Source organism: Aptenodytes patagonicus, chromosome Z (genome assembly GCF_965638725.1).
Source record: "Aptenodytes patagonicus chromosome Z, bAptPat1.pri.cur, whole genome shotgun sequence".
Classification (NCBI taxonomy): Eukaryota; Metazoa; Chordata; class Aves; order Sphenisciformes; family Spheniscidae; genus Aptenodytes; species Aptenodytes patagonicus.
Window position 1 is genome coordinate 11827388 of NC_134982.1, and position 26766 is coordinate 11854153.

General features: G+C 43.2%; 1 protein-coding gene across 5 annotated transcripts in view; it reads left to right on the plus strand.

Annotated features, from left to right (window-relative positions):
* Window positions 1-26766, plus strand: part of UNC13B (unc-13 homolog B) — a 227334-nt gene that overhangs the window by 90635 nt on the left and 109933 nt on the right. For 3 of the 5 annotated variants that reach the window (XM_076362986.1, XM_076362988.1, XM_076362990.1), the window contains exon 1: window positions 19404-19981. The exons of the other annotated variants lie outside the window; for them this stretch is intronic. The gene's annotated coding sequence lies outside the window, so the exon portion shown is untranslated. Of the gene's footprint in view, window positions 1-19403; window positions 19982-26766 lie in introns of those variants that run through there. 5 annotated transcript variants of the gene reach the window in all.

The window sequence follows — 26766 nt, forward strand, 5'->3', positions numbered from 1 at the left end:
ACTTTTGAGCAGAAGGGATTTGCGTCAAAACTGTCAGTATGACAAGGAAAGTGAAATTTAAGAACACTGTTAGTATCTAAGAAGAAAAGGAACTTCTGTTGTGATTTGGTAAAGCATGCAAGCAAAACAGTTTAGTTCTGTGCCTTATGGAAAACAAGTGCACAAACATACTAGAAGGGACAAGAGATTCAGTGACGCCTCTCCCTGGAGATACCTCTTTTTTTTTTTTTTTTTTTTTCTGAGAGAGTACAAGGTCCACGAGGTGGTTCAGCATCAATCTTTGTGTTTCTGCTGAATTGGAAGGAAGACATGCTTTGAGGTGACTGTTACAGGAACACTGGTTTAGTTATGATAGCAAAATGTCATGATTTGCTTTGCTTTGACGACTCCTAACAACTATTGATCCAAAATTCCCTTAAAACAAAAAACATAAGAGGTAGAGGTTTCCAGCAGCCTGCTCCAGAGCTTAGCTGTCTTTACTGTGCAAAGGCTTTTCCTAACCTCTGCTCTAGATCTCTCTTGTGCCATATAAATCCATTTCTCATGATTAGGACGAGGAGTAAAGGAGCAGAACTGATTCCCTTCCTCTCTGGAATAGTGAAGAGCTGCTGCAAAGAGAGGATGAAGCCCCACTCACTCTTCTCATGTTCACTAAATGACCCTTTTTCTTTTAGTCTTTTCTTGCGAGGTTTTGTTTTTAGGCACTCTTTAATCAGTCTGTCTTTCCCCCCCCTCCCCCCCTTTCTTTGTTTTTCCTGAAGTTCAGTGTCCAAAGCTGAATGTAGAACTGAGCTGAGAGCCTGCTCATGTGCACTACAGAGCAACAAAGACCTTGCTCCCCAGGCTGTGATCCTGATATCCCAAGATATCAGGTATCCTGCTGTGACAGTGCCTTTTTATCGCAGACTAACACTGATGCATAGTTACCCTTTCCAGAGCTGAGGTTCCTTCTAAAGAAGTGCTTTGTCAGTTGTTCCCTGACCTAATTTGTGTTGGATTACAGCTGAATATGGCTTTGCACTTTTTCTTACAGAATTGTTTTTTTCACTCCTTAAGCACATTGCTGTCTGTCTCTTCCTAATCTGTTATGCCTACAAATCCTTCAAGTTGTACATGAAAAAGTTGTGTAGTACCCAAGCTGCCAGGCTATGTGCTACCAGAGCTGCCTGAGGGACCCTGCTTGATACGTTCTTTGAGTTTGGCTACCCTGAGTATAATTTTTTCCAGTGTGTTTGCATCTATTTTAGCAGTTTCATCCAGACCTCAGGATATAAAACTTATACTGTTCTTCTCCTACCTCTAAGACTAATTTACCTTGTCATAGAAGGAAGTTAAATGCATTTGACACAGTCCTACTCTTGATGAAACCATGCTCGCTCTTATTTCTCTCCTTTTTATGTTCTAGGAGATTTGCAAATAATTTCATTATTTGTTCCAGTCTTCAATTCCCGGGGGGGGGGGGGGGGGAAGTCAGGTTAGCACTTTCATAATTATCCAAGTCCTCTTCTTCCTATTTTTTAAGCATAAATGCTTGCTTTGTCCTTTTCAAATCTTCAAGTGCATTGCCTGTTTTTCAAGTTCTTAGCGCTTTGTGATTGTCGGTGTTGCAACCTAGTACCTGAGGATGAAAATTTATCAGGGCCAGCTGACTTAGAACTACCTACCTTATCTGTTTGCTTTCAAATTTGTTTTCCTTCACTGAACCCTGTTTTTTTTAACTTGCTAAACTTTTTTTCCTCTTTTTAAAAAACAATATTAAATCTGTCAGCTGCCTGACTGCAGCTGTCCCTGTCAGTGAAGACCTGAAGCAATTAAGGCATCAAATGTTTCAGCCTTCTTAATGCCACCTGATGATAGCTTTGTCTTCCTGTGAGTAGCAGCCATGTTTTTTTGGTCATATTGTGTGTTTACTGCTAGGTGTTTAATTTTGTGCTTCGGCCTTTTGATTTCTTTCCTGCGCAATCATGCTTGTCCTTAAAAACTTAATCAAGAAGATATCTGTGGTTCGAGGTTCAAGCCCTCTGAAGAGCTTGTGATTTTTTTGGACAGGTCTCTCATTGTACATCCTTTCCTTCCTCTTCACTGGGATAGCTTGTGATTTTTATCTCTTAACTGTTAACAGCTTCCTGAACTCCTGGTCCTTTAAGCCTGTTTCTCATGAGCTCTAGCTACTGATTTTCTCAGTTTTTATTAGTTTGTGTTCTTGAATTACTAGTGTTTCTAGCTTATCTAATTCCTTTCCTTCCAAGGTATCAGGAAGACTGTCACAGTTTTCTCAGATGCATTTGCATCCTCATTTCTCTGTTCTTTTGCTGAAATCTAGAAGAGCATCTATGCTAGTTGCTTTCCGCACCTTGTGCATCATCATCAGCTTGTTCCTAGATCTTGTTTGAAAGTCAGTGATATGAATACAGACTACCCAGATAAATATCAGGATCTGAAAGGTCTCTGTGATGATAGTTTAACAAGGTGATTCTGTTGGTAGTTAGAAAAGGTCACGTCGCATTTCTCTGATCATTCTATTAACATCTTCCCATCTTCTATCATTGCCTAGAAGCTTTCAAGAGGACTATCCTCCTCTTTTGTTACAGCGCTTAGAGCAGCTGCTTATGTCCTTAATGTTCAAAGTGATACCTCCAGCTCTTTTCCAAGTTCCCCTTCCTCAATGTGCAGTATCATTTCATTAATACGCATGGAGCTCCAGCTCATTGATCTGAACTACTGGATTTCTTTCACATAGACTACTGAAATGGTTCTTATGATTCTTAATTGTTACTGATCTGGCTGAAATTTGAAAGAAAGAAAAGGGGGGGGGGGGGGGAAAGGACACCTAAGAAGTTTCCATATGTGATGCGATTATAAATCCCCATAGCAATTCAGCCTCCTACCTGGGAAGAGATTAATATTCATGTGAATAATATACATGCATCCTACAGCACCATGAGTCAGAGAAATGTAGTATTTTAATTAAGACTTGACAGTTATAAAATGGCACAGAAACTTGTAACTGTGCGTGTTAAAAAAGCTTTGTGGTAGCATGCACAGTTTTTTCTTCACTTCTGCTGTTTTGCTTGTTCCCTCTCTGTGTTTGTGAAGAGGAAACTTAATTATGCCAGAATCAAACTAGGGTTTTCAGCCCTGAGAGGAATGACTCAATAATTCTCACCTTCACACTTAGAACTTTGTCTACAAAGAGGGATTAATTGATAGCTCGTCTGCTGTAGTCCTTCTGTGGGAGCTTCTTTTCCAGAAGAAGAACAAACACATAGCTATTGCGTCTTCAACTTGCAGCCCTCCTTAACTGAAATAGTCTTCAGCTAGGGACTTCAGCTGTGTGACTCTTAAAGTTACACAAATTTGAGTCTGAGCTTTGTATAACACAGAAGAATTGGCGGATCGGAGAAAAGCAAAAATTTGGTTAAATCATCAAATTGCCTCTCTTACCAATTCTTTCAAGTGTATTTAAGTATTTTATCCACTTATATTGAATTTGTCTACGGGGGAAAAAGTCTTATGCATCATTTTCCTCTTTTATGTCAGGAAATTAAATACATCAATTTACTTGTTTTCATTTCAGAACCAAAGTCATTGGAGCAGTGTTTCCTCTTTGGTTTTTCTTCTCCTAGATGCCATTTTATACCAATTATTTTGATTTTAATCTTTGCCTTTCCCTGTTAAATGTCAATAGTCTGTTCGACTGTTATGTAACTAGATCACATACTGAGATGGCAGATGTAGTTCCTGACATTGTTTTTCTGGAATATGATAAGCACCTTCAGCGGGGAACTGAATGACTGTTCTCCTCTAGTCTTACAGGTACCCAATTGTATCCTCAGCCTTATTTTCCCATGCCCCGTATTTTCACAGTCAGCACTTCTGATCGAGTACCTGCAAATATTTAAGAACCTTCAGGGTCTCGCTTTTAAAAGCCCTGGTCCAGGGAGGGTGTTGTATTGGTGATTTTGGAGTGTGAAGCCATATTTTTATTTTGAGAAGGAAAGCTGTTGGTGCAAACCGCCACTATTCCCTTCTTATGTACCTGTGGGGTGCCCTGAAGAGTCCTTTCTGGACTTCCACTATTCCACTGTTAGTGAGGAGACCAGCAAGGCACTAACTGGTGCCAGTTTTGGTTGCTAGTTTGTTTGTAAGTTACCTGCCTGCCCCTACTCCCCACATGTGAATCTAAGCCCTCTGATCAGTGAAAACATGTACCGTACACCAGCCCAGATGGCTAGCGGAGAACACACCTGCTTTGAGCCAGTCACTGAAAGATTAGAAACTGTCCCTTTCCACTTCTCATGAACTGTGCAGTCCGTGCAATAGTTTACTTTGGGCATTTTATTTCCTTTAAGCTTTGTTGCCTAGGTGTCTTTTTATCAGTCCCGTGAAGATGAGTAAGCTCTGCATTTTCAAAGCCTCCCACGCAGTGGCAAAGCAGCAAACTGAAGCACTGTGACTCTAACAGAGTTACTAGAAACTTCTCTTCATACAGAAAAACTACAACTTCAGTTAAATGTCTTCCTTCTTTTCTACCTGTTGAATTTATGAAGGTTATCTTTAACCTCCACCAAAATACCAGCATTGCTGATCAAATGTTCCAGGGATCAGGTTTGGTGGGGATCGGTAGAACAACTTTGTGCTCATGAAATCGCTGTTCCTGCACCAGAGGAGAGCAGGTCTGTGTAGGTACGGCGCGATCCGAGGGTCATTGCAGGCTGCAGTGCAGACTGTCAGGTGGCTGTGCTCACAGTGGCAGTCAAATGCTTTCTGTATACCGTATCTATAAAATGCAGATGCGGCTTTCAGATCCCTTTGGGATTCCACAACAATAACTATTTAGAAAGCATTTAAATACAGAAGTAGTGGAGGTGTTCTACTATCTCCCCATGCCATAATCTTACTTGCCTGGGTTACATCTGAGTTTGCAGACTGGCAAGTCTTGTGGGACTCCCCAAAGCCCTTCATGGCTTTCCCAAGGCAGCTTTCCGTGCGGTGTGATTCCCTGATGCTTGAACAACCCGTGTCTGTTGTCTCTTCTGGTTGCCTCTCTGCGAGGGAAGGTTCGGCTGACATGCTGTACTCAGAGGAGAAAAAAGCTTCTTTCATCTCCGAGTGTCTTAAATAAGATATCTGCATACTCGTATCTGTTTGGAATAAAATGCATGTTTGTTTATTCTTACTGAAATTCTCTGAGACCTACTGCCGTTTTTTAACCTGCTCTACATTAGATTTTAACTGTTGTAATATAGCAAAGAGATAATTATTTGTGTGTACACACAACAAAATAGTGTTGTGCCTTCGTTAGCTGCTGTTGTGATTTTTGAGTAGATTTTTGATAACCTTATCTCTAGTGGGAAAAATCAGCAGGCTTGCCCTTAGAGTAGTTACGCTAAAATTAAGAGAAATGCTCTCTTGTGGAGCAACATGCTGGTCAGAAATGCTTTTCATAATGACCACAGCAGCTAGGAGCCTGTTCAATTGCTAACAGGATTTTCTGCAAGCTTCTCTGAACATATCAATGCACCGACGCTCAACTTCTATTCACCTCTTCTAAAAAACAGTTTTGGTGTTGATGGTCTGTATTCCGCAGCACACGATTTCCTTAAAAATAAAGGGAAGGTGTTTGTGCAACATCTGGGATATAGTTTACGAACACGGGATGTTCCACAGTCAGGTGCACCTCTTACTTTGTGCCAGCACTGCACATTAAGTTCAAGTAATCCAGTTTGGCTGAACTGTATGCTTCTGTTCTCTGACTTGTAAGGTCATAATGGCAGCACTGGGATGCACGTGAATAGTCTGCTGTTATATCTCATTTTTTACTTGAAACACTTCACGTGCGAGTGTTTGACTTCTGGAGTGAAGCTGGATGGAAAGTGGCTGCTGCTTTTGCAGAGTGTGGGGTTTTTTTGGGGTGGGTTGGGGATTAGACTTTCTTTTGACTTTTTGAGATTGACTGGGATATGACAGATGGGAGACCCCTCTGCGGAAGAGCCATCGGCTTAAGCTAGAATTTATGTAGAATAAGGGGGGAAACAGGATTCTAGTTCTTGATCTAAGCTGGGCAATATTGAGATTTTAATGTACGTTTCCCATGTTTTAGAAAAGTGCAATGACTGATAAGCTGTAACACTCTTTTAGGGAATGACTCTTCCCTGTGCTCCCTCCCCTGTTTGGACATTTTCGACCTGAGAAATATTCCCATTCAAATTCATCATGGTCCTGTAAAGCAAGTTTTGATTCTGACAAGTTAGTGTTTTCTGAAGAAAAAGGTGTCTTACTCATCTTCCTTCCTCTCCGTGGAAGGTTGTACCTGTGCTGATCAGAGAGCAAGATGTGGGTGGTAGCAGTGGGCTGGCAATGTGGAAAGATGACCTTATGTCTTGTAGAGCTCCCAGGTTCCCAGTTAGACTACATACCCAGAATTGCTGCCTTTTTGTACCTGGCATCGTTTCTCTTAGGCAATCTGGTCACAGCAATTTCTGTGTCTGTTATCTCCAGAAGCACTTGCGTGTCACAGGCTGAAGGAACTGTCCATGTGCACAGAGCACCTCTGAACTAGGACGAACTACAGTAAGCTCTCTTCCCCTGTCTGCTGCTGCCCAGCTTGCATTCACATTTGTACCAAGACTTTTCCAAATACTTTGTTGAGCAAGTGCTTGTCTTTTCCCAGGACCTGCTGCAGCAGTTGTCCGAAGCTTTCAGGAAAAATAGAACCCAGATCTGTTTGGAGAGTGGACCAAGTCCTCTAAATAGTATATGCCAAAGGTTGTAGAGGAGTACTAAAAATGTTGAACCTGAGGCAACTGTTGCCACCTTATGCAAAACTCCCCTCTTTGCACCTTGTTGTGGGGATGTAGTGACAGAAAGAATTACAGAAGTGTGCTCTGTTGTTAGAGGCTTGTATCTGATGTGGAGTGGGGCACAGAAACCTGTGGTGTCCTGACCACCTCGACATGGCACTTGCGCATGGTGCTGATCAGTAGAAATGGAGAGCGTTTCATCTAGCATTGGAGTAAGTCGGTTCCTCCTGCTCAGAATAGGGGTGCAATGGGAGAGGTGGGTGGGGGGACTCCTACCTGCCACATACGCAGCCCTTAAAAATAGCATTGGCTGTTGGGAAAGCCAGACTTCACACTCTTATTTTTAAGGCTTTGTGTGGGAGGAGGGGATATTTCCCAGTGTTGTGTATTACTGAAGCAATCTGTACAAGAAATGCTGCACCGGAGAGATAGCAGTGGGCTGTGGCTTACAAAGCACAAGACTTGGGGAAGAGATGAGCTAACCAGCACTGGCTGAGAGCATCATAAATGAAGCATTAACTATTTTTGCCCTGTTAGCAAATGCTTTGAATAACATCATAACTTCATAGGAAAAGGCAGTAGGTCAGAAAAAAGGGTTTGGTACATGACAATTTTGTCTTAATGTTTTTCTTTCACTTGTTTCTTGTTTTCCAAGCTGCATGGTTACACAACTTGTTTAGATGTAGGGCAGGGTTGCCTTGCATGCTTCTGAACTAATTTTTGGGGTTGTGTAAGGGTGGTTGTAACTGGAATCTTCTAGTACTGTGCATCTGGATTTAAGTAAGATGATTGTTTTCCTCCCCTGCATTGTAAAAGTGGCATTTGGAAGTCAATATGCTGTTAATAATGCTTAACGTAATGCCTGAAGACAGCAGGACTCCAGTTCTGGCTGGTGCTACATATTAAAATAAAGTAAGCATTTTTATTTTCTGCACATTTTAATGTCAATGATTTATTGCATTCAAGCCACTTGAAGGTCTTGTGGTATAGCAAAGGAATGCTGTCCCTTAGGAGGTAGTTCTTGCCAGGTGACGTGAGAACTTTCTTTGCATCCAGGCTCCTTTCTTGGCCACCAAACAGGATTTTTAAGCCATATCATGGCCACCAGCAAGCTGTCTACTGTCTGCTCGTATTTAGAGTCTGAACAATTTTGTGATATTGTGGAGGACTGGTCAGATGAGTCTGGATCTAGCTGTGTGCTCATTTCCATTGCTGTGATGGTTAATCACTGGCACTTTCAAAAAGCGCTTTTTGGTCATTCCCCTTTGGTTTCATTTGAAACCTGTCCTTGGTAAAGGTGGGACCAGTTCTTCCTCCTCTTGGCTTTTGAATCTGTAAGGAAATGCCTGCAGCCTTTCCTGGCAGTCTGTGAGCTGGGTTTGTAACATGCATCCTCTGCCGAAAGGTGCTTGAGAACATCAAGGTATCGGATATCTCTTCTGCAGGGAGAATTTCCTGAACGCATTGACAGCTTCATCCTTTGTGTGCTATAAAACTAAAGATAATTTAGGCATAAAGCTGCAGTGGAATCCCAAATGTAGCTTGAGATTTTCATCTGTTGCTCAAGCATGCAGGTACCAGATGCTGGGAGGGCTGTGATAAGCCTGAGTGCTAATTTACTGGGGTGCTGTAGGCAGCGAGTCTCTTGCTGTACAGGGTAGCTTGTGCCTTCAGGCTTGCAGGATGATGTGGTACGAGGTGAGCAGCTGTGCTACTCTCTGGCCTGTGGGAGTATCCCATTAAAAACACGAGGATCCTGTTTAAGCCACTCATGCATTGGATCAGGAAGAGAGAAGAAGGGGCTGTTCTGGGTAACTATAGGCTCATTTAGTCTGCCCTTGCTAGTGTGTGAGGCTAGAAAGTGTTACTGCCTGGCAAATGGGAAATTAGTAAAAACACTAATTGCATGCTGTTTTATACTCTGTGCTGTACTGTGACATACTAGGTGGGCAGTAGGTCGCATCTGCCTGTATTTCTGTAATATTTCTAATATGCCATGTAGGAAACCAGCAAATGGTTTGGAGAAGATGAGGGCTATTGCAAAAATCAGAGAATAGGTTATGGAAGTGGGAGAGGTTGACACTGGGGCAGTCCTGGGAGGGGAGGTGCTAAGGATGTGTGAGGTGAGACCAAACAAGTATGGCTCAGCTTAGCAGACTGGAAGCTGGGAGCGGATGTTGCTGCCACGTACTAATAGAGCAGGGGAGTAAATATTGGCAAGTTTACAGCTATTTGAGCTAAAGGTTAATGTTAGCGCAAGAACAGAAGGGTATAAGCTGGTTATGAACAAACCCAGGCTAGAAATCAGAAAGCGATTTTTCTAATTGTTAGTGAACAGCTTCCAAATGGGTTTCTTTGCCCTTTCTGTTTCTAATTAATCTAAAAACGGGTCTGTTTATGAAAGCTATTATATGACAGTCGCCTGTGGGAGCAACGAATGGGACTTCATCATTCAGGAAGCCTCTAAGTAGGCTGTGAGAAATGTCCGTGGAGCCACAGCTTCCGTAACTATTTTTCGTAGCATGGCCTCTCTGTGTTCACACTGCCCACCTGCCTGCCTCTGCTGCTGAGCTGTGCTGCGCTGCAGGACCCTGTGGGTTTTGGAGCACAACCTGAGGTGCACAGGAGAGGTATTTGCTACTTAGATGCTGTCACTGAAGTAAAATTGTGAAAATCATATTGCAGCCCCTCCTGGATGGTGGCTTTTCCATGCAGTTGCATGGTAGATATTAAGGATGCTAGACTGTGTGAGGGGCTTCTTGAAGAATGGTAGTTATTAGTGACTCATGCCTGGTAATGAACCTGTCATAGATATAATTTTGTTTTCTGACAAATGTTCAACTGGTAACAGTTTCAGAAAACATGGTGTAGTTTGTAAACAGGTTTGTTCTTAAATGAGGTTTTAAAAATTCCCCATGGGATTTCAGTTGCTTATTTAGACAGTAAATTGCAATGAACCTGTATTCATTAAAAGTTTTTAAAAGCTAACACTGGAAAATTATTTTCTAGGAGAGCTTGAAAAGCAAAGAAAATATCAAGACGAAATCGGTGATATGAACTAAAAAGAAGATAATAGAGCTATCCAGCTAGAAGGAAATTTAGATTTAGCCTTTAACTGATTTATCTATTTAGCCTCACTTTGGTCAATACTTTAAGTTGTTACATATGAGAATATATGAAATACAAATAGAGATTGCTCTATGTAAAAGATCAGTTTATTTTAACCATGTTTCCATCTGTTTTTTATTTTTGTTAATGAGTCAATATTCACCTTGTATTTTAAGATAACACACATTTTTGATAAACTGTTATTGAGAAACTGAGAGTGCTAAATTTTCTTGCAATTTATTTAAGTTTTTCTATTTTGATTCAGTGCATGTTAGTGCAGCAGATTTGAAATGCATGCAAGTGTTTTTGTGATATCTAATATAATGGGTACTTTAAGGATCCAGTTTAGTCTACACAAATATCTATAGATTGGCTGGTGTATTCACTCTGAATTGTTACGCCTAATTTAAGGAACTTAATTTAAAGCAAGTAAAACTCTCCTTCGTATTTTGTGACATGGTTACATGTTACTCATCCTAATTAAGTCTCTCTATTTTTAGCTCACAGTAGTAATAGCTAGTTAATATACAACTGTGTATAGCCGTTAGAATCATCCCTTTTTCATCCTGTCTTTACATCCACTTCTCTCCAGTTTTGGTGAAGGTGGAGTGGCTGCCGTGACCTGAGAGCGCAGAGCAGAGACAGCAGCTACTGGAATGACCTCCCGCCATCCCTGCTCAGTATTTGGGTGTGTTTTGGTCAAACTGCTTGTCCCTCCTGTCACAGACTTGCCAAAGGGGCTAACTGGCCTCTCAGTCACTTGACTTAGGTCAGCTATCTAATCAAAGCCTGGTTTGTCATGCAGTTTTCATCCACTTGCAGAGGCTTTCTAAATCCAGTCATTTTCCTTTTTTGCATTAAATTTCCTCCACGTCCCTCCCGATCAGGGGAGCAGACTGACTGTGTTTCTAGACCCAGTTAATTCAGGCCCCTTTGTAGACCCTGACAAATGCCTTTACTGGAGGTGTGAAAGCTGTGTCTGAGCTTATTAATACAGGTGTGATTGCTTTGTCAGAGCTATGGTGTGGCAGTGCCCCTTTTTTCTTGTTCAGTGCCTACACTAACAGTGTCCTCAGAGACTGGCAGAAGCATATATGTGGTTCATAACAAGTATTTATGGGGTATTTTGGTTCATTAATCAACTGCTATCTTCTGCAGGGAATATAAATATATGAAATTATTTCTACCTACAGAGAAAAACATATTATTTAAGCCAGGAGTCATAAAGATGAAGGTAGGGTAGTAAAAAAGATTCTTTACCTGCTTTTTGAAAGTTGGTTCATCTGTAGCAAATGAGGAAGAAAGTGCTGGCAGAGGAAGCAAACCGTCTGCAGAGGTAGCCAGGCATTGCTCCGTATGGTTATTAGTTGCTATTCCTCTGCCACACAGTTACATGATGCTGGGCAAGTCATGGTGGCTTTTGAAAAGGGTTTTTCCATTGCCTCTCCCTGTGATCCATTAATTGATTTCTGGTTATTTGACTTAAGATGCTGGAAATGAGTCATCAGAGCAGTAAGTGAAGTAGCTGGAAGCCAGACTTCATGGTGTTTGATGTGCTCCAAACTTAAGTACTCTGAAAAGTCAGGCTTTTGTTATCTTCAGATGGCTGTCCAAACAGAGAAGAAGGTCTTGACCTGACTCTGCCCTCACTATTCACTTGTAATGGGGACTTTTTCACTTCACAGGTATGCTATGAAAACACCAGTTAATGCTTGAATTACTTGAGTAATACAGTGACGAGTGCAAAGAATGCTCCTTAGCCCACTGCATGTAACAGTGATGTAACTACGTGTAATGGTAGGGCCTGGCTGCAATACAATAAATAATGCATGTGGTTGTGCTTCAAATAACATGAAGGAAACAACAGTAAATAGTTTCCTGTTCAGAGAGCAGTAGGACACCCTCTCTGCTCGCTGAGAAAGGGGTTTACCTCCAACTGGAGAAGGAATCGTCTTTAAGTTCATACTGGGTGCTACCCTGTAGGATCAAGGTGCTGAATTCCTGTAGCCAAATCCTTATATGTTGGACCTGCCTTTTGCAGAATGCACAAATGGTTTTGTCAGAGACCATTTCCCTGTTCTCACTGTCAAGCTCAGGTAGGAAAACACGCTCTACAGTGTTTGAACTAAGACATTGGGTTGTGGACAGCTGGGTTGTCATGCAGACCATCCGTGGGGAGTAATGCACCTTCATCTTTTGTCACTAGAGAAGTGAACCGCAAGGGGTGACGGTACTCAGCTAGCACCAGGGTCTCTAATAGCATGCCAAGATTACATGCAAAGTTAAGACACATTGGTGCCTGTTGGCAGGTGTATGTGCTACCATGTGGTTTCCTACCTGAGACAAGTTCTGGAATGATATAGGTAAGGAGCAATAAAACTGGGACCTGGGCAGTGTGTGAAGAGATTAACTAGACCGTCTATCTTCCTCAAAAGCATCCCCGAAAAATGCATGTACTCCTCTTGTTGAAACCTTCTGGGACAGAGATTTTGTAGCTTCCGTAGACAATCCATGCTCACTTATGATTAAAAGCTTTTCCAGATGCCTAACCTAGCTTTCCACTGCTGCAAGTTAAGCCTGTTATTTCTTTATTTGTATTTACAGTAGAAATGCTGAATAGTTTACTTCCCTTCTGCTTGTCTCAACTAGTTCATATTTGAAGGCTGTTATGTCTATCTGAGGTCTACATTTCACAGCATCTGCAACTTTTCCTTCCCAAAGGAAGGAAAAAAAAGCAATTACAGCTCAGAGTATAATTTCAGTTTTTTCCACCTCCAGCACGTGTCTGTGCTCAGATGCCTTTGCAGTTTGGTGGTGCTGATTATTTAATTAGACGTGCAATTAAGACATTGATTGTAATTTTTCCAATTTAATGAAATATGAAGTCCTTATGTTTTGGATGCCACTAGGAGGGAGAGAGTTGTAATTTGAAGGAGGAAGCAGCAGAGGGAGAGTTTTCTCTGCTATAAATGCTTCCTCACTGCCTGTTGACCTAAGGTATTCAAGCTGAGTCTAGTTTAAAAGCCAGTATTATAGTTGTTTCTGGAATGGGGGCGTCCAGTTGGTAAACTTTTTGAATCAGCTGAGTTCTAGAGGGCAGCACAGATTTGCTACGAGTCCATCTTCTGCTTGTACTTTTTGATTAAAAATGGAGAATGACAATTCAGCTAGAGAAGGGCTTCCACGCTTTCGTATGGGCAGCCAAAACCCAGGACAAAAGCTCTGGGGACATTCAGTTGTTTTCAGAAGCACATTTAAGGAAGGTTTTCTGTCTGTAATTGCTGGGGCACAAGGAGACAACATGCTACGCCAGAGCCTGTCACCTGAGACAGCTTTGCTTTTAAAATCTGACTCTGACTTTGAAGGCTGGTGTGGGCTGTGTGAGTGGGGTTGGAACTGTCTCGGCAGCGGTTTCTGAGGAGGTAAGGCTTGTTTGTGCCCCGGAATGGCTGGAACTTACTGGATGAGGAATAAAATAGCCTCTTCTGTGAAGTGCTGGGTTGCAGAGCTGATAATATTTGGTTTTGTATTCCAAAACCAAATATTTGGTTTTGGAACCAAATGGTATTTGGTATTTGGAACCAAAAAATATATTTGTTTGCATATATATGCAAACATCCACATGGAAACAAGAATGGGGCAAGCAGGTTTAGCCTGTGCATTTAAAGGCTGCTTCAGATCATCTCTTGGGAAGGGCTTTGTCTGTTGTTGCGAGTGACAGTAATGACTAAAAAGAAATCAAATGGAGGATGATTTTAACATGAGCTTTTCTAACTTTATGACCAACGCCCCTTTAAGGATTTTGCATCTTAAAAATTCCCATGTCAGACTAAATCTGTTCTAGCCCCAGGAGGAGTTTTTGACTGGTATGGCAGCAGCAGCCTCAGAGGGAAGGAGATGGGAGAACTCATTGCAGGCAGCTGTAAGGTCTCTTCTCGATACCTGCCTGATAAAAATCGGCCTAAACTGTGAAGTGTAAAGATTTGTAACCCTGCAAAAGCATTAGTGCTATGTTAACTCATTTTTTCATTAATCTTATAAAAATCCCACTCCTTGAATCATAGAATCATAGAGTAGTTTGGGTTGGAAGGGACCTCTAAGGGTCACCTAGTCCAACCCCCCTGGCGTGGGCAGGGACATCTTCAACTAGATCAGGTTGCTCAGAGCCCCGTCCAATCTGACCTGGAATGTTTCCAGGGAGGGGGCATCCACCACCTCTCTGGGCAATCTGCTCCAGTGTTTCACCACCCTCAGCGTAAAAAATTTCTTCCTTATATCTAGTCTAAATCTACCCCCCTTTAGTTTAAAGCCATTCCCCCTTGTCCTGTCGCAACAGGCCCTGCTAAAAAGTTTGCCCCCATCTTTTTTATAAGCCCCCTTTAAGTACTGATAGGCTGCAAGAAGGTCTCCCTGAAGCCTTCTCTTCTCCAGGCTGAACAACCCCAACCCTCTCAGCCTTTCTTCATAGGAGAGGTGTTCCATCCCCCTGATCATTTTCATGGCTCTCCTCTGGACCCACTCCAACAGGTCCGTGTCTTTCTTATGCTGAGGGCTCCAGAGCTGGACGCAGTACTCCAGGTGGGGTCTCACCAGAGCAGAGTAGAGGGGCAGAATCACCTCCCTCGACCTGCTGGCCACGCTGCTTTGGATGCAGCCCAGGATACGACTTGCCTTCTGGGCTGCGAGCGCCCATTGCTGGCTCATGTCCAGCTTTCCATCCACCGGTACCCCCAAGTCCTTCTTGGCAGGGCTGCTCTCAATCCCTTCATCCCCCAGCCTGTATTGATACTGGGGGTTGCCCCGACCCAGGTGCAGGACCTTGCACTTGGCCTTGTTAAACCTCATGAGGTTCACACAGGCCTACTTCTCCAGCTTGTCCAGGTCCCTCTGGATGGCACCCCGTCCCTCTGGTGTGTCAACCGCACCACTCAGCTTGGTGTCATCTGCAAACTTGCTGAGGGTGCCCTCGATCCCACTGTCTGTCATTGATGAAGATATTAAACAGTACTGGTCCCAATACAGACCCCTGTGGGATGCCACTCGTCACCAATCTCCATCTGGATGTTGAGCCGTTGACCACTACCCTCTGGATGCGACCATCCAACCAATTCCTCACCCACCGCACAGTCCACCCATCAAATCCATCCCTCTCCAGTTTAGAGAGAAGGATGTTGTGGGGGACCGTGTCAAAGGCCTTACAGAGGTCCAGATAGACGACATCTGTAGCCCTTCCCAATCTTGCTGCATTCTTTGCCTTGGAAATATCTTTTATTCTCAGGCTATGTGAAAGTCTTTCCTTCTATTAGTTCAGAAGTGTTCAACTCTCAGGGTTCAGCAGACATCCTTACACTCAAATAATGTTAACGTATGGAGTGTAAACATCTTTCATATGAAGACAAGTCAGCCAGTGGTTTGGTCTCACCTATTCATAACAGATGGACTTAAATTGCCTGTCTTTGGAAGGTAAACAGTCCCAGTACCTCTGATCTTTAGCAGTTTTTTCAACACGCCACTGCTGTTCTTGTTGTCTTTCTATAAGCCAAATAATTCACCTTTTTCTTTTATGGGAGGAAAAAACCCTTTTTCAGGAGGGAGAACTTTTGGGGAAGACTGTCTCTTTCCTTTTCTTCAAGTGCTTCAAGGCCAATGTCTGGCCACTATCAGTTTCCAAGGTGCTCGGGGTGCTGTAGGAAGGACCCGTGCCTTTGTTCCCTTCCGAGCTTGCAGGTTACCCGTGCACTTTGCCTTGCCGTTTCCTAAGGGGAAAAGAAAGAATCAGTGCCTTGAGTGACACCTTGCTTAGAGAAATTTGTTCTTTCGTCTGAAAGCAACACCTTAAGCATATGTTTCATAAGGGTGTTCTGAAGCTATTGTAATGACAGAAATGGCATTGACAGGGTAGTTAATGTAAAACTTGGAATATACAGTCTCCTCTCTTCCAAGCTTCTGTCTCAGCAGCACTGCTTAGGTTGTGGTGATGCACAGCTCCTCAAAGCATGGTATTCATTGAGGACAGCTGTCAAACAGCAGGAGGTCACTGCTTTTTCATTAACACTTCAGTCTTTAGACTGCTGATTGATTGATCTTCTTGTGGCTTTGAAGAAGATAATAAATAGCATGTTTTCACTGCTGAATCAATTGATAAACTTTACACTGTGTATCTGAACTTCTAAGGTCTAATGCAGCTCTGAACCCAAACTACCTTACTGAGAACTCTGTGTCTAGGGAGATGCAGCAGGCAGTTTCATGTTGGATGGATGGTTCTCATTTTTCTTCCAGTGAAACAAATAAAAAAAATTATTTTAGAGAGCTCTTGGGTCAGAGATGTCTGAGGCCATTGGTGAGATGAATTAAACCTGAGTGTGAGCTGGATGGAATTTATCCCTGCTGTTCCAGACAAGCTCTCTCCATTGACTTTTCTCTCTTCTCTTGACTTTTTTCCCTCTTGTCTCTTTCTTTCATCTCTCTGTGTAACGTTCTTATCCTCTAATTTACTTAGCCCCCCAGTTTTGTACTTCACCAAGAGCCAGGACACTAGAAGTGTTCTCGCTTGTCTTCCTGCAGGGGGAAGGGGTGTGAGTGTGGGAGAGGGAGGAGCAGGACCTGTGGTTGAAGTGTGCTCATTTTCCTTTGGTTAATCCACTTGTGCTTGTGAAGGAATTGCTTACTTTTACAATATTATCAGTAATTCAGTACTTTACAGGAAGTTGGAATGAAATAGATAATGAGGATTAAAAAAGAAGAAAGGGTAATGTATACCTCAGACATCAAAGCATTTGGCCTATATAGCTGAGCCTGGTTTTATCAGTTTTAATAATTCCCTGCTGGCTCAACCTAAAATTAAAATCTGTTGGTGAGTTAAAAAATCACAGTAAGAAGTATTTAAATTTTTAAGTGGAAGTTTATTTCTCTAGAAGAAGGCAAATAACTCAGTGCTCTAAGCCTTAAGGTAAAGTGTGCTCTTTCCCATAGGCTTTTTTTAAATGCAAGTCATGGCTCTTTTTTCCCAATTCCGAATTATCTTCATTATTTCATTAAACAAAACAACCCTGAAAAACAGAGCCTGTGTCAGTCTCCTGTGCATTGGGTAAGGGTTTTTAAATGTTTGAAAGGTGAAATCTTCCTTGCTTTTGAGGGCACCTGTGTTTCTGTCTTTTCGTAGCCACATTTTCCTGTCCAGCTCCTTGTGAGCTGTGGTGAGGGCCATGACATTTTCCAGCACTTCATTGCTCATGACCTCCGTTAGCGATGTCTCTTGTCTCTTTCTCTAATGAGACTTGCTCGCTTTTTCCATGTTTTTTTCTGCTCCTGTTCTTATAAGGTAGCCATGGGAGTACTGGGATTTTATGTGATAGTGCTTGGAAATCTGCACAGGCTCTTTGGGTCTCAAGAGCTGCGGCTGGAGGATCGTGTTTGGCCCCCGTGCATTTTTGACTTGGACGTGCTAATGTCTGGTGTTGATGGCTGCAGGAATGGGCAAAGACCGAGGAAGGAAGAGATGTGAAGGACAGAGGCAGTGATGGCAGGATTACATTGGCTCCACCTGTAGTAGGATCTTTGGAAAAAGTAAGGCACATAAAAGCCTGGGAGGCTGTCTAATGGATGCTTCAGGTGCTATAGAGAGTTAATACGAATAAGAAAGTGTTGTCTGATGGATGCTTAATATTTTTTTTTTTAAACTATTGCTGTGAAAGAGACCCCTGGCAAGATCGTTTTCATCTTATTCATGTGCAGAGCTTTGAAGATGCGAAGTGCTGCAGAAATCCTGGATTGCATTTTTATTTTCTCAGTTGGGCAGTCTTCATCCTTATGTGGATGAATTTGATACGGAGCTTCGGCTCTGAGCTCAAGTGCTATAATTGGTGTGTTTAGCAGCAATCATTTCTATTGCAGTGGAACTCGGTGCCCTCAGTTGGGTAGGAGCCCTGTTCTCCTGGTGGGGTGCAAACATATAATGAGAAACTCAAGGTCAGACTCTTAAAACCATTTAAAGCTAAAGCAGTTCTGAAAATCTGACCTGTGATCCCTGCCCCTGCAGCAAGGGAAAGAGCAAAAAGAGGGAGGGTTTTCTGGGGGATGGAGCATATGAGTGGCCAGAGAGGAACGCCAACCTTACAGGGGGTCTGAAAGGAGGTCGGTGGCCTGATTTCTCTGCCTGGCTTCAAGGGGCAGTGCTGTGGCTGCATGTAGAAAGAGCAGGGGAGTACTGTTCACCAGTGGTGCTGATGAAACAAAGTATTGTGAACCATGGCATTAGTCTACCTGTATGCGAAACTTGTGCTTACGTCCATCAGAGAAATGAGCTGATGGCGACACCAGCCTGGCTGTTGTCAGCTGATGCTTCAGCGAGGTGCTGGGATGGAGTTGTTGGAGCTGTTGGGCCAGAGGGTAGAAGGTGCCAGGAGAATATCCCATGCAGCAAGGGCAGGGCTGGGAGCACAGTGATGCTTGTGGAGGAAGTGGTGAATAAAAGTTGATATTGGTGTAGGTAAGAAATTGGGGGGGAAGTATCATTCACAGCAAGGCTGGCTCACAAGGAGGTAGGAGGTATTTGAGCAGATGGGAGGATAGTGACATTTCCACAGCTAAGTCATATAGGCCTCTTCAGAATTCCACCCCACGCTGTGAAAAGACTTTATTTGAAAGATGCGGTGAGTTGTCCTTGGGCAAAACCAGGAAATGTGCACAGCTGCCATACAGTGCCTTTGGTGCTAAAGGCAGAGAAACAGCATTTGGAAGGAGGTGGGTGCTTCTGTTGGGTGCATGAAGAAGGGAGACAGGATGAAGGGAGCATTTGTGAAAAGGAGGATGTGGACGTGGACCAACTGGCCAGGAAGATTTTTCTTAGCAGCAGTGCGTTGGATGCCCCTGGAGCAGCTTGTGGGGCAAATAAATGGTGCCTTTAATTCAGGCACTTCTTGCAGGATAAGTGCCTGCTGCTGCTCTCTCCCAGGAGAGAAGTGTCGGTACGACGTGAGTGGATCTGATTCTGTGCACAACACTTCTGCAGTCATTCTTTTATGTAACAATGTGACTTTTATTTTTGGGAAACGTGAGATCAATGGGTGTTCAGTCCCCCACACTCATAGCAGAACTGGTACTAGTCTTCCTTGGAAACTGGATACGACTCATTTCAGCGAGGGCATCGCTGGATCTTGTGGGTTAGTCTGGATACAAAAATAAACATCTATATCAGAGTTGGGCGAAGAATCTTCTTGGAGCTGGTTAATTATGTTGAGTCCTGGGCTTTTTTCCCCAGCCCCCCTGCTCTGCAGTCCTGCAGGATGCCAGGAGTCAGTCAGAGTGCTTTTCCAGCACAGATCGGCTCACTGCGCTGTACTGCCTGCTCTCGTAATGCCGAAGGATTGCGTTTTGTCTTTAGTCAGATTGGCTCTATCAGTTTGTATTTCCTTCTGAATGGATAATAAAGTGGAGAGTCATTTCGAGGCGAGGAGTGTTGGTGCGCGAGCGAAGCGGGGAGGCTGCGTGTGTGAGGAGCTAGGCAGTAAGCAGCTGACGAGGAGGAGTAAAGTAGCAATAGCTGCACAGCTTTCTCTCTGCCTCTGAAGTACAATATTTTCTGTTGAGTCACAACTGAAGAGAAGGATGAAGTTTTAACTGTACTTGGTAAAGGGAAAAGATGGTGAAGTAAAGAATTTCTGTTGAGAGATACTCCTGGGAGCCGACAGGATTTCTGCATTTTTGGCTTTTACATTCGTTGGCTTCTGCTGTTTTTTGCTTTTGGGATTTTTAGTAGATGTTTGCATTTTTTTCCCCCCCCTTCAAAACATGCCTTCAACTTTACATGATTTCTCATCCTAGTGCTGCCGTGGAATGGGATACTCTCGGTGCCTTTAATGTTCCTTTCCCCAATACCTGAGATGGGACACCAACAATATATTGATAATCTCCATAGTGAAAGTTCATTATCTGGTGAACCTTTAACAAGATTAGGAATCCTTCAGGACTTGTCTTTTCTATGAGAACAAGCTAATGTATTCTGTAGTTTTCTATTAATTCTATGCATTTCCTTTACATTTTAACCTTTTATTTTATTTTGAAGCAGCAAGGTAAGTGAATGATTGGAACAAATAAAGTGGCTGGGTATAAACTGCAAGTAGGCAGCAACCAAGGAGAATTGTTCTTTATTTTTAGAGTGGTCTCTGTGTGTGCGTGTTTACTTTAGCAATACAATAGCTCCATTGGAAGCTGACTGGATTTGAACACGTGCTTTGTAAAAACAGTTTACTCTTGGTATGTTCATTTGTATGCTCTATTTCTTAGTTTTTGTGTTCACCTGTTAGACACTAATTGTAGATGTCTTATTGCCTGTATAATTGAGGTTGTGTCTGTTTACTTCTCATACTTTACTGTTAGGAGGGTTTGTATCTCAGCTGGAATTTGACATCAAAATCACTATGTGAAGAAGAGTTAAAGGGAAAGGGATTTAGGGATAATTTAAATTTGATCACTTGAAAAGCAAATAGCTTGAGAATAATTAAATTACTGGTTAGATTCTTCCTTAAATGTCACTTAAAACAGGCTTGCTTTTAACACAGAGTATTTGTCATTGGTCTGATTTCCTGTGCTGCGAAGCTTGTGAACTGGTGAGATTGAGATGAAATGACTGGCATGCAGGAGCGATGAGGATGCTGTACAAGCTCATGAATCAGAGTAGATGGTGTAACTGTTTCAGATATCTTTTCAGTTTTCATTCCTTTTATATGGGAAGCTTTCTTTTGGTAATGGAGTGAGCCTTTGGGGGATAAACATCAAGACTTAATACAGAATGCTAAAGTCTTCTGTCCTTAATATGAAAAGGAGAAAGCTTATAGAATTAAAGCTGCAGTTTTAGCCCAGGAGGATTTTAGTTGCCGAGTGCTGCAGCTTAGCAGCATGAGCTGGAAAATCCTAATTATTCCATCAGCTGCCTATATCACCTTCACCCAGCCTTGCTGAACGCTGCAGAGTGTCTTCTCTAAAGGAGTGCAGGACAGGTCAGAAACAGTGAGCAAGATCATGTAGCACCAGTCTGTACCGCAGCTGTGCTAGCACTGCCCTGACAATAGAAGTTGGATCTCCTAATTCATCACCCTGGGTTGGTGAGTGCTGCCTGTCCCTCCCCTACATGAGTGTCCCTGTGAGCTGAGGCACCGTTACCAGGAAAACCAGCTCCAGACCTCCCCAGTGAGTAATCAGAGTTTTGAGAAAATTCTTAGGGATGACTGTTTCCTGGTGGTTCTTGTCAGAAATGCAGCACTTGAAGAGTTCACACTATTGCTTCAGCACTGGGTTGTGAATTGGATTACAAGTAGAGGAAAGGTACAGCATGTTCTGTTTCTATTAGTCAAGGCAGAGCTCTTAGCATCCTTCAGCACTTTCATAATGGTGCACGTGAACCTTATTGAAAGCAGAAGTACTGGCAGTGCTGTCTGTCTGCTCTCCGGTTAGAGGTAGCTGAATAATCAGAAACCTTTCCCCAAAGCCTAGCAGACATTTCTACAGCCCTGATCCCAAGGCCAGCTAGCTTTGTCAGCATGCTCCAGTGGTTGTGCTTCAGTTCTTAGTGCTGTTTCCTTTAAACAAAAAGTTGGTTCTTGCTCGTGGCTCATCTGTTCAGTATAATACTTGGTCCTTAGGATGCTGATTTGGGAAAAATCTGTTTTAAGGAACAGCTAGTGCTTTAGGCTGTTATGTGTAAACCATTTACTGATTGATTCAGCTGTGTACAAAATCCCCATGCTGTGGAAATAAGGGGGCTGCTGAACTTAATTGTGTCTCAGTTTGCTCTTAAACTGCTGATAGCTGCTGCTCAGGTTTTGTATTTGCTGCCAAGGAGTGAAGTAACTTTACATAAGAATGACAGAAGCAGCTGTGATTTGTTTTCTTTTTTAGCAGTCAGTTATCCTTTTTGCCTTTTTCTCAGCACAGGCTGGACTCAGAACTAGATAGGTGCCTTAGACTTAGCTTGCTGCTGGCTAGGCGTGAGCCTTGCACTTCCACGGTCTGCAGCTTCCAGCCTGTGCCTCCTGCCTCCCTCTGCACTTGGGGACAACCCCTATTTCTGTCTCTGGATGCCGCTGTTTCTTGGCCACCAGGTAATGGCAGACCTCATTTGTTACTGCAACCGGTGCATCACTGTGCAGCCACTGCTGCTTTTAGCTTGCAGCAAAAGCTGTGATAAAAGGATGCGGCTGCAGACGGAATGAGCACGTCTCGAAGAATGGCAGGGCTGCCTGGTGCTGAGGCACTCTCTGGGGGCACCCAAGACAGCTGGACTTAAAAGGCCTGAACATGTCAATCTCTCTCCATCTGTGCTCACAGAAGTGATGCCAAGGGGACAACCAACATTAGTCCCATTTTACAGAAAGCTGAGGCACACGTAGCAACTTTTGTGGTGTTCCCTGCGCTTGCAGGGGGTATTAGGGAGTTAAGGCAGGGTGTGCAATCTCCTTGCTCTACTACATAGCGATACTCTTTAATTACATGAATTTAATTTCATGCTGTTTCACAACAGAATTTTTTAAGCTAGTGAATGCACTTGCAACGCTTCAGTGGGTGTTTTGCCCTCATACTTAATGATTTTTACTGTTCCTTCACTTTGTAGCTACACTGATAACTTGCTGATACAGCAAAATATTATTCAGAGGTGTTTTTTGCCTCAGTTGAACGACCTTGTGTAAAAGGTAAGAAATAACTGCGATGTGGGAGGTGCAGAACCATGTAATTCATTCAGCCAGTGCTCCCTGGATCAGTTTTGCACCATGAGGGTGACTCACTGGCCAAACCTGACCTTTTGTCACATCTACCAAACTGCTTTGGAAAGGTTTCAAGTGTGGTTTTTTCCTAAAATGTGACAGGTGGGAAGGCTGGCTCTCATTCATGTCTCCATTTAAGTGTTCTGACACAGTTTTTGCTCAGCTTTATTGAAACAAACCTGTAGGTACAGATGAAACCTGGAAAAACATCATTGGAAGTGCTTAAAAATTTCAGAAAGTTCTACAAGCAGGGCTGGGATGTGATTTTGCAGCTTGTGCAGTAATTCCTGAACAAGAACCTAGGTTGAAGCTTGGCTGCAAAGGGACTGTGAAAGGGTTACCAAGGGACCGCGTAGTAGTTTCTTTGCTCACATTGTTTTGTTTTAAAAATAATTTTCATCCTTTTGTAACTACTGTCTTTTCAATAGTATGGATGTATTTCCTCTTTAAGCCACTGTGAAGTGCCATGTGTCTCTTCTGCACCTTACTTTTAGCAGAAATGTCCTGAGATGAACACATTTTTCAAGAGAACGTTTTGTTCTCCAGTCCTGCTGCTCTTCACCCAGGATCACTCAGCTCAGTACCTTCTTGTTCCAATAATTCATGCCAGGGCTCAAAAGTTAGTTTTTGTTAATTATCAGGAGAGGGTTTGAAAAGAGACACATTCTCAGAAGCAAGCAATCATGCCATGTTTAGGTATGATCCAGCCCAAAATTAAATCTAACCATGTCAATTAGAAAACTACACGCTAACCTCCAGAAGTCATACATCAGCAGAGCTGGCGGTAACCCTTCATGTCTCTGTCAAGTCTTGTTGTTAGGATTCTTTCAGCAATTAATGTGCTTAAAAATGCTATAACATTTCCAGGAAGAGTCGATGTTTCAGTATGCAAAGTGCTGGGGCGATGTTGCTATGGCAGCCTTAGCCATGATTTCTTTCTCCTGTTAATGCCAAAACCTTTTTCTCCCCAGAATGTCCTGCATTTTAATTGTTGGTATTCTTTATGTTTAAATGGTTCTTTATAAAGTAGCAAGACCATTTATCAGTCATTTTATTGCTTTTCCTAATGTAATTGCTAGTACAGGTAATGCACTACCACTTTGTGTGGAAGCTACTGTAAAAACAATCTAATCTAAAAGCCTCCACTCAGTGCCATGGTTGCATGAGTCGACAGCCAGAGAGGCTGCTGTGAAATGTTTTTTGATCATAGTTAATTGGTTTTGTACCTCTTTGCTGGTGACTCTGAACATCACATCTATCCTGGGATACTAGCACCATCTAACATGATGGTGTGGGGTAAAGGTGTCTCAGTATTTCCCTTAGTGTGATGAAAACCAGATAGCCAGTAAAAAGATAAACCAACCTAATTTTAGCAGAGGTTTAATGGACATAGGGGTTGTGCTCTCACCCCCTGTTCTTCCACTTGTCTGCAGCCAGCTCACTGCTGTGTGGGGCAGGGCTGAAAGGCACCGCAAAGCTGCCTTTGTTTTGAACCACGTTTGTCCAGTGACTCTCAGAAGTAAAGATGCTGCTCGTAGAGAGTTACAGCCAGCTCTCCTCTCTCTGGTGAGAGCCTGACCTTCCCCAGAGTGCTGTAAGTGTGAAGTATGACTGATTCCCAGCTGATGAGCGGAAATCTCATAATTCCATTTTATTCCTTCATGGGATGTCTTGTTCTTTTTTCCTCACTCATTGATGCTGGCATGCAATGCTTTTGCTCCTATTGTCATTGCAAATCTGTATGACAGGAGGAAAAGTAACTTTTGTTCGTGTATTACAAGGATATTTCAGAAGTGTGCCCAGTGACAAGGTAATAAGCTGTGCAGTGCTTGTGGTAGTTCATCTGTTTCCCCTGTTTAAAATCTTAATATGTCAGTTTTGTCTTCATGGGAATAGCAAAACAACCCAAACATCCCCAAGTAAAGCCAGTGATGTTTTCCTGCTGCTTAGCTTGAGCCTGGCTTCCTTCTGGGTAGTGGGGGGATGTAGAAATGGTGGTACCTGTGCACGCTGCTCTTCAGTCTGCACACCCAGAAGCAGCTGTGCTGAACTAAGCATGCTGTTCTCCTGGAGAGAAATGCCTGCTAAAAAGGCAGTCAGAAGAACCCTTGGGTAGTCAGTGAGGGCTTGCAGTATCTGGCAGGATACCAGGATACAAATACTCTTTCTTTATAGGCTTGATTTCTTGTTATGTGTTAGTGTTTCTCCTGGAGTGATTCTGGAAGAGAAGACGACTTCAGCAAGGATTTGCATCTAGATTAGTGTGGGGTTGTTTCCACCCCTCCCCACCCCCAGCTGAACCGCCATTAACTTTCATTGTCACTTTGCCCATCTGTGCTACAAAGAAGCATGACCCTCACACAGGCAACAGTGGAGGAATCGGGATCTTTCTAGGGGACAAGTAACTGCAGAGCACCTAGTCTGGAGCAGTGGAAGGGAACAGGAGCACACACACAACCCTGGGTGGGGAGGAGGAGTGACGGACCCTGGCAGGAGGTGCAGAGGCACTGTGGGGCCAGCCCACAGGATGAAGTGGGCGAATATGCAGAGCTCCAGGTCTGAGCATGGGTCTGGGGTGGCAGAAAGTGGGGAATGGAGGGAGGAAGCCTGTGGGAGAGGTGCAAAGAGGGTGATTCTCTTACCTGCTTCTTGGTATTCTTCTAAGTGGGTAGTGTTTTGCTCTTTGGTGGAAACGGAGATTTCCGTTCACTTCTACCCACTGTAGGGAGAGGTAGAGAGGCTTCCCTCTGAGCCAGAGCTGCCATCCTCGTGTTCTGCTCTGGCCCTGTTCCCAGCCTGGGAGGAAACAGTCTCAGTCCCTCTTGGGGCACACTGGAAAGGTATTGCTGGTGTTTGAAATCAAAGATGTTTTTCGAAAATCTCTGATGAAATAAGTATTTGTGTATATCTATAATATATATATACACACCACAAACACTATGTATATAAATAAAAATGACAGCGTTGTAGTGTTTGCACTGAGCTGCCTGCTTTGGTACGGCTGCAGTCCTGCAAGTAAGTGTTCAGCAGGAAAAAGCATTCCCCGTTACAAACTACTGCTGTTAAGTGTTGCAGCAGACAAAGGAAATGAGAGTGAACTCTGGCTTGAATTGATTTCTTTCTTTAAACTAAAATGATCATTAAGTACCTCTGGTGCCTTGAAAGCTGTTTGCGGAAGGAAGCGTGACAAACACTGAGCTTTGTGAGGGAATCCTTGCACAAGCATGTGTACGCTTTTCTCCTAGCGCTTGGGGTTCGGTATGCTGGAAAATATTTGAAATGAGCATCTCTGTGTGCTACCCTCAAGTAACACATGTAGGGAGCCACAACTGTAGAGCTCTTCTTCTTGGCTGCTGTTGAATTCAGGTGCTTGCTGTCTGAGGGATCACTTCTTAGTATTGATGCAAAAGTGTTTTTTCTGGTGTTAAACACCAGTTAGCCACTCAAGTGAAAGGTAAACTGTGTAAGTGGTGGAAGAAGAGAGCCTGAGCAAATAGTTCTTAGGTCAACCCTGTTCCATGAGGGAGTAGTTAGATAAGACAGACATTAAAAAGAAAACCTGATCTGTGGACCAATGGCCTGAAAATTCTGTAAAATTAAACCTGGTTTTCTTTAAGAAGCTGACAATCAATCTAACAGAGAATTTGTTTAGCCTACACAAGGGAGATACTGCCTTTGGTATGGAAGTTCAGCTGAGATGCTGGATGATGGGGCTTAAACCTGAAGCACAGATGCAGCTCTGTTATAGCATATTAATTAGCTCTGAGAATAGAGATTGGTATTTGCAAATGCTGCTTCCTCCAGATCAAAAAACACACTCTCCTTCCCTGCCCCCAAAGAGAAACAACAAAAATGAAAACAAAATATTCACCAGGATGAAAATGCTCACTAACAGAAAAATGCTGGTGGTAGCGTAAATGGCTGTCAGGTGGAGCTGGAAGATGTGTTAGGCAGGGTTTCTGCACTGCAGCAGCTTGGGATCAGTGCAGGTGTAGAAACCTTGAGTTAATGCTTTCAAAATAGGAATCGTTGTTTGATGTCTGAAAGAGGCATCGGGTGAAAGCTTCTGTGAGCTCTGGAGCTGGCCCTTGGGCAGT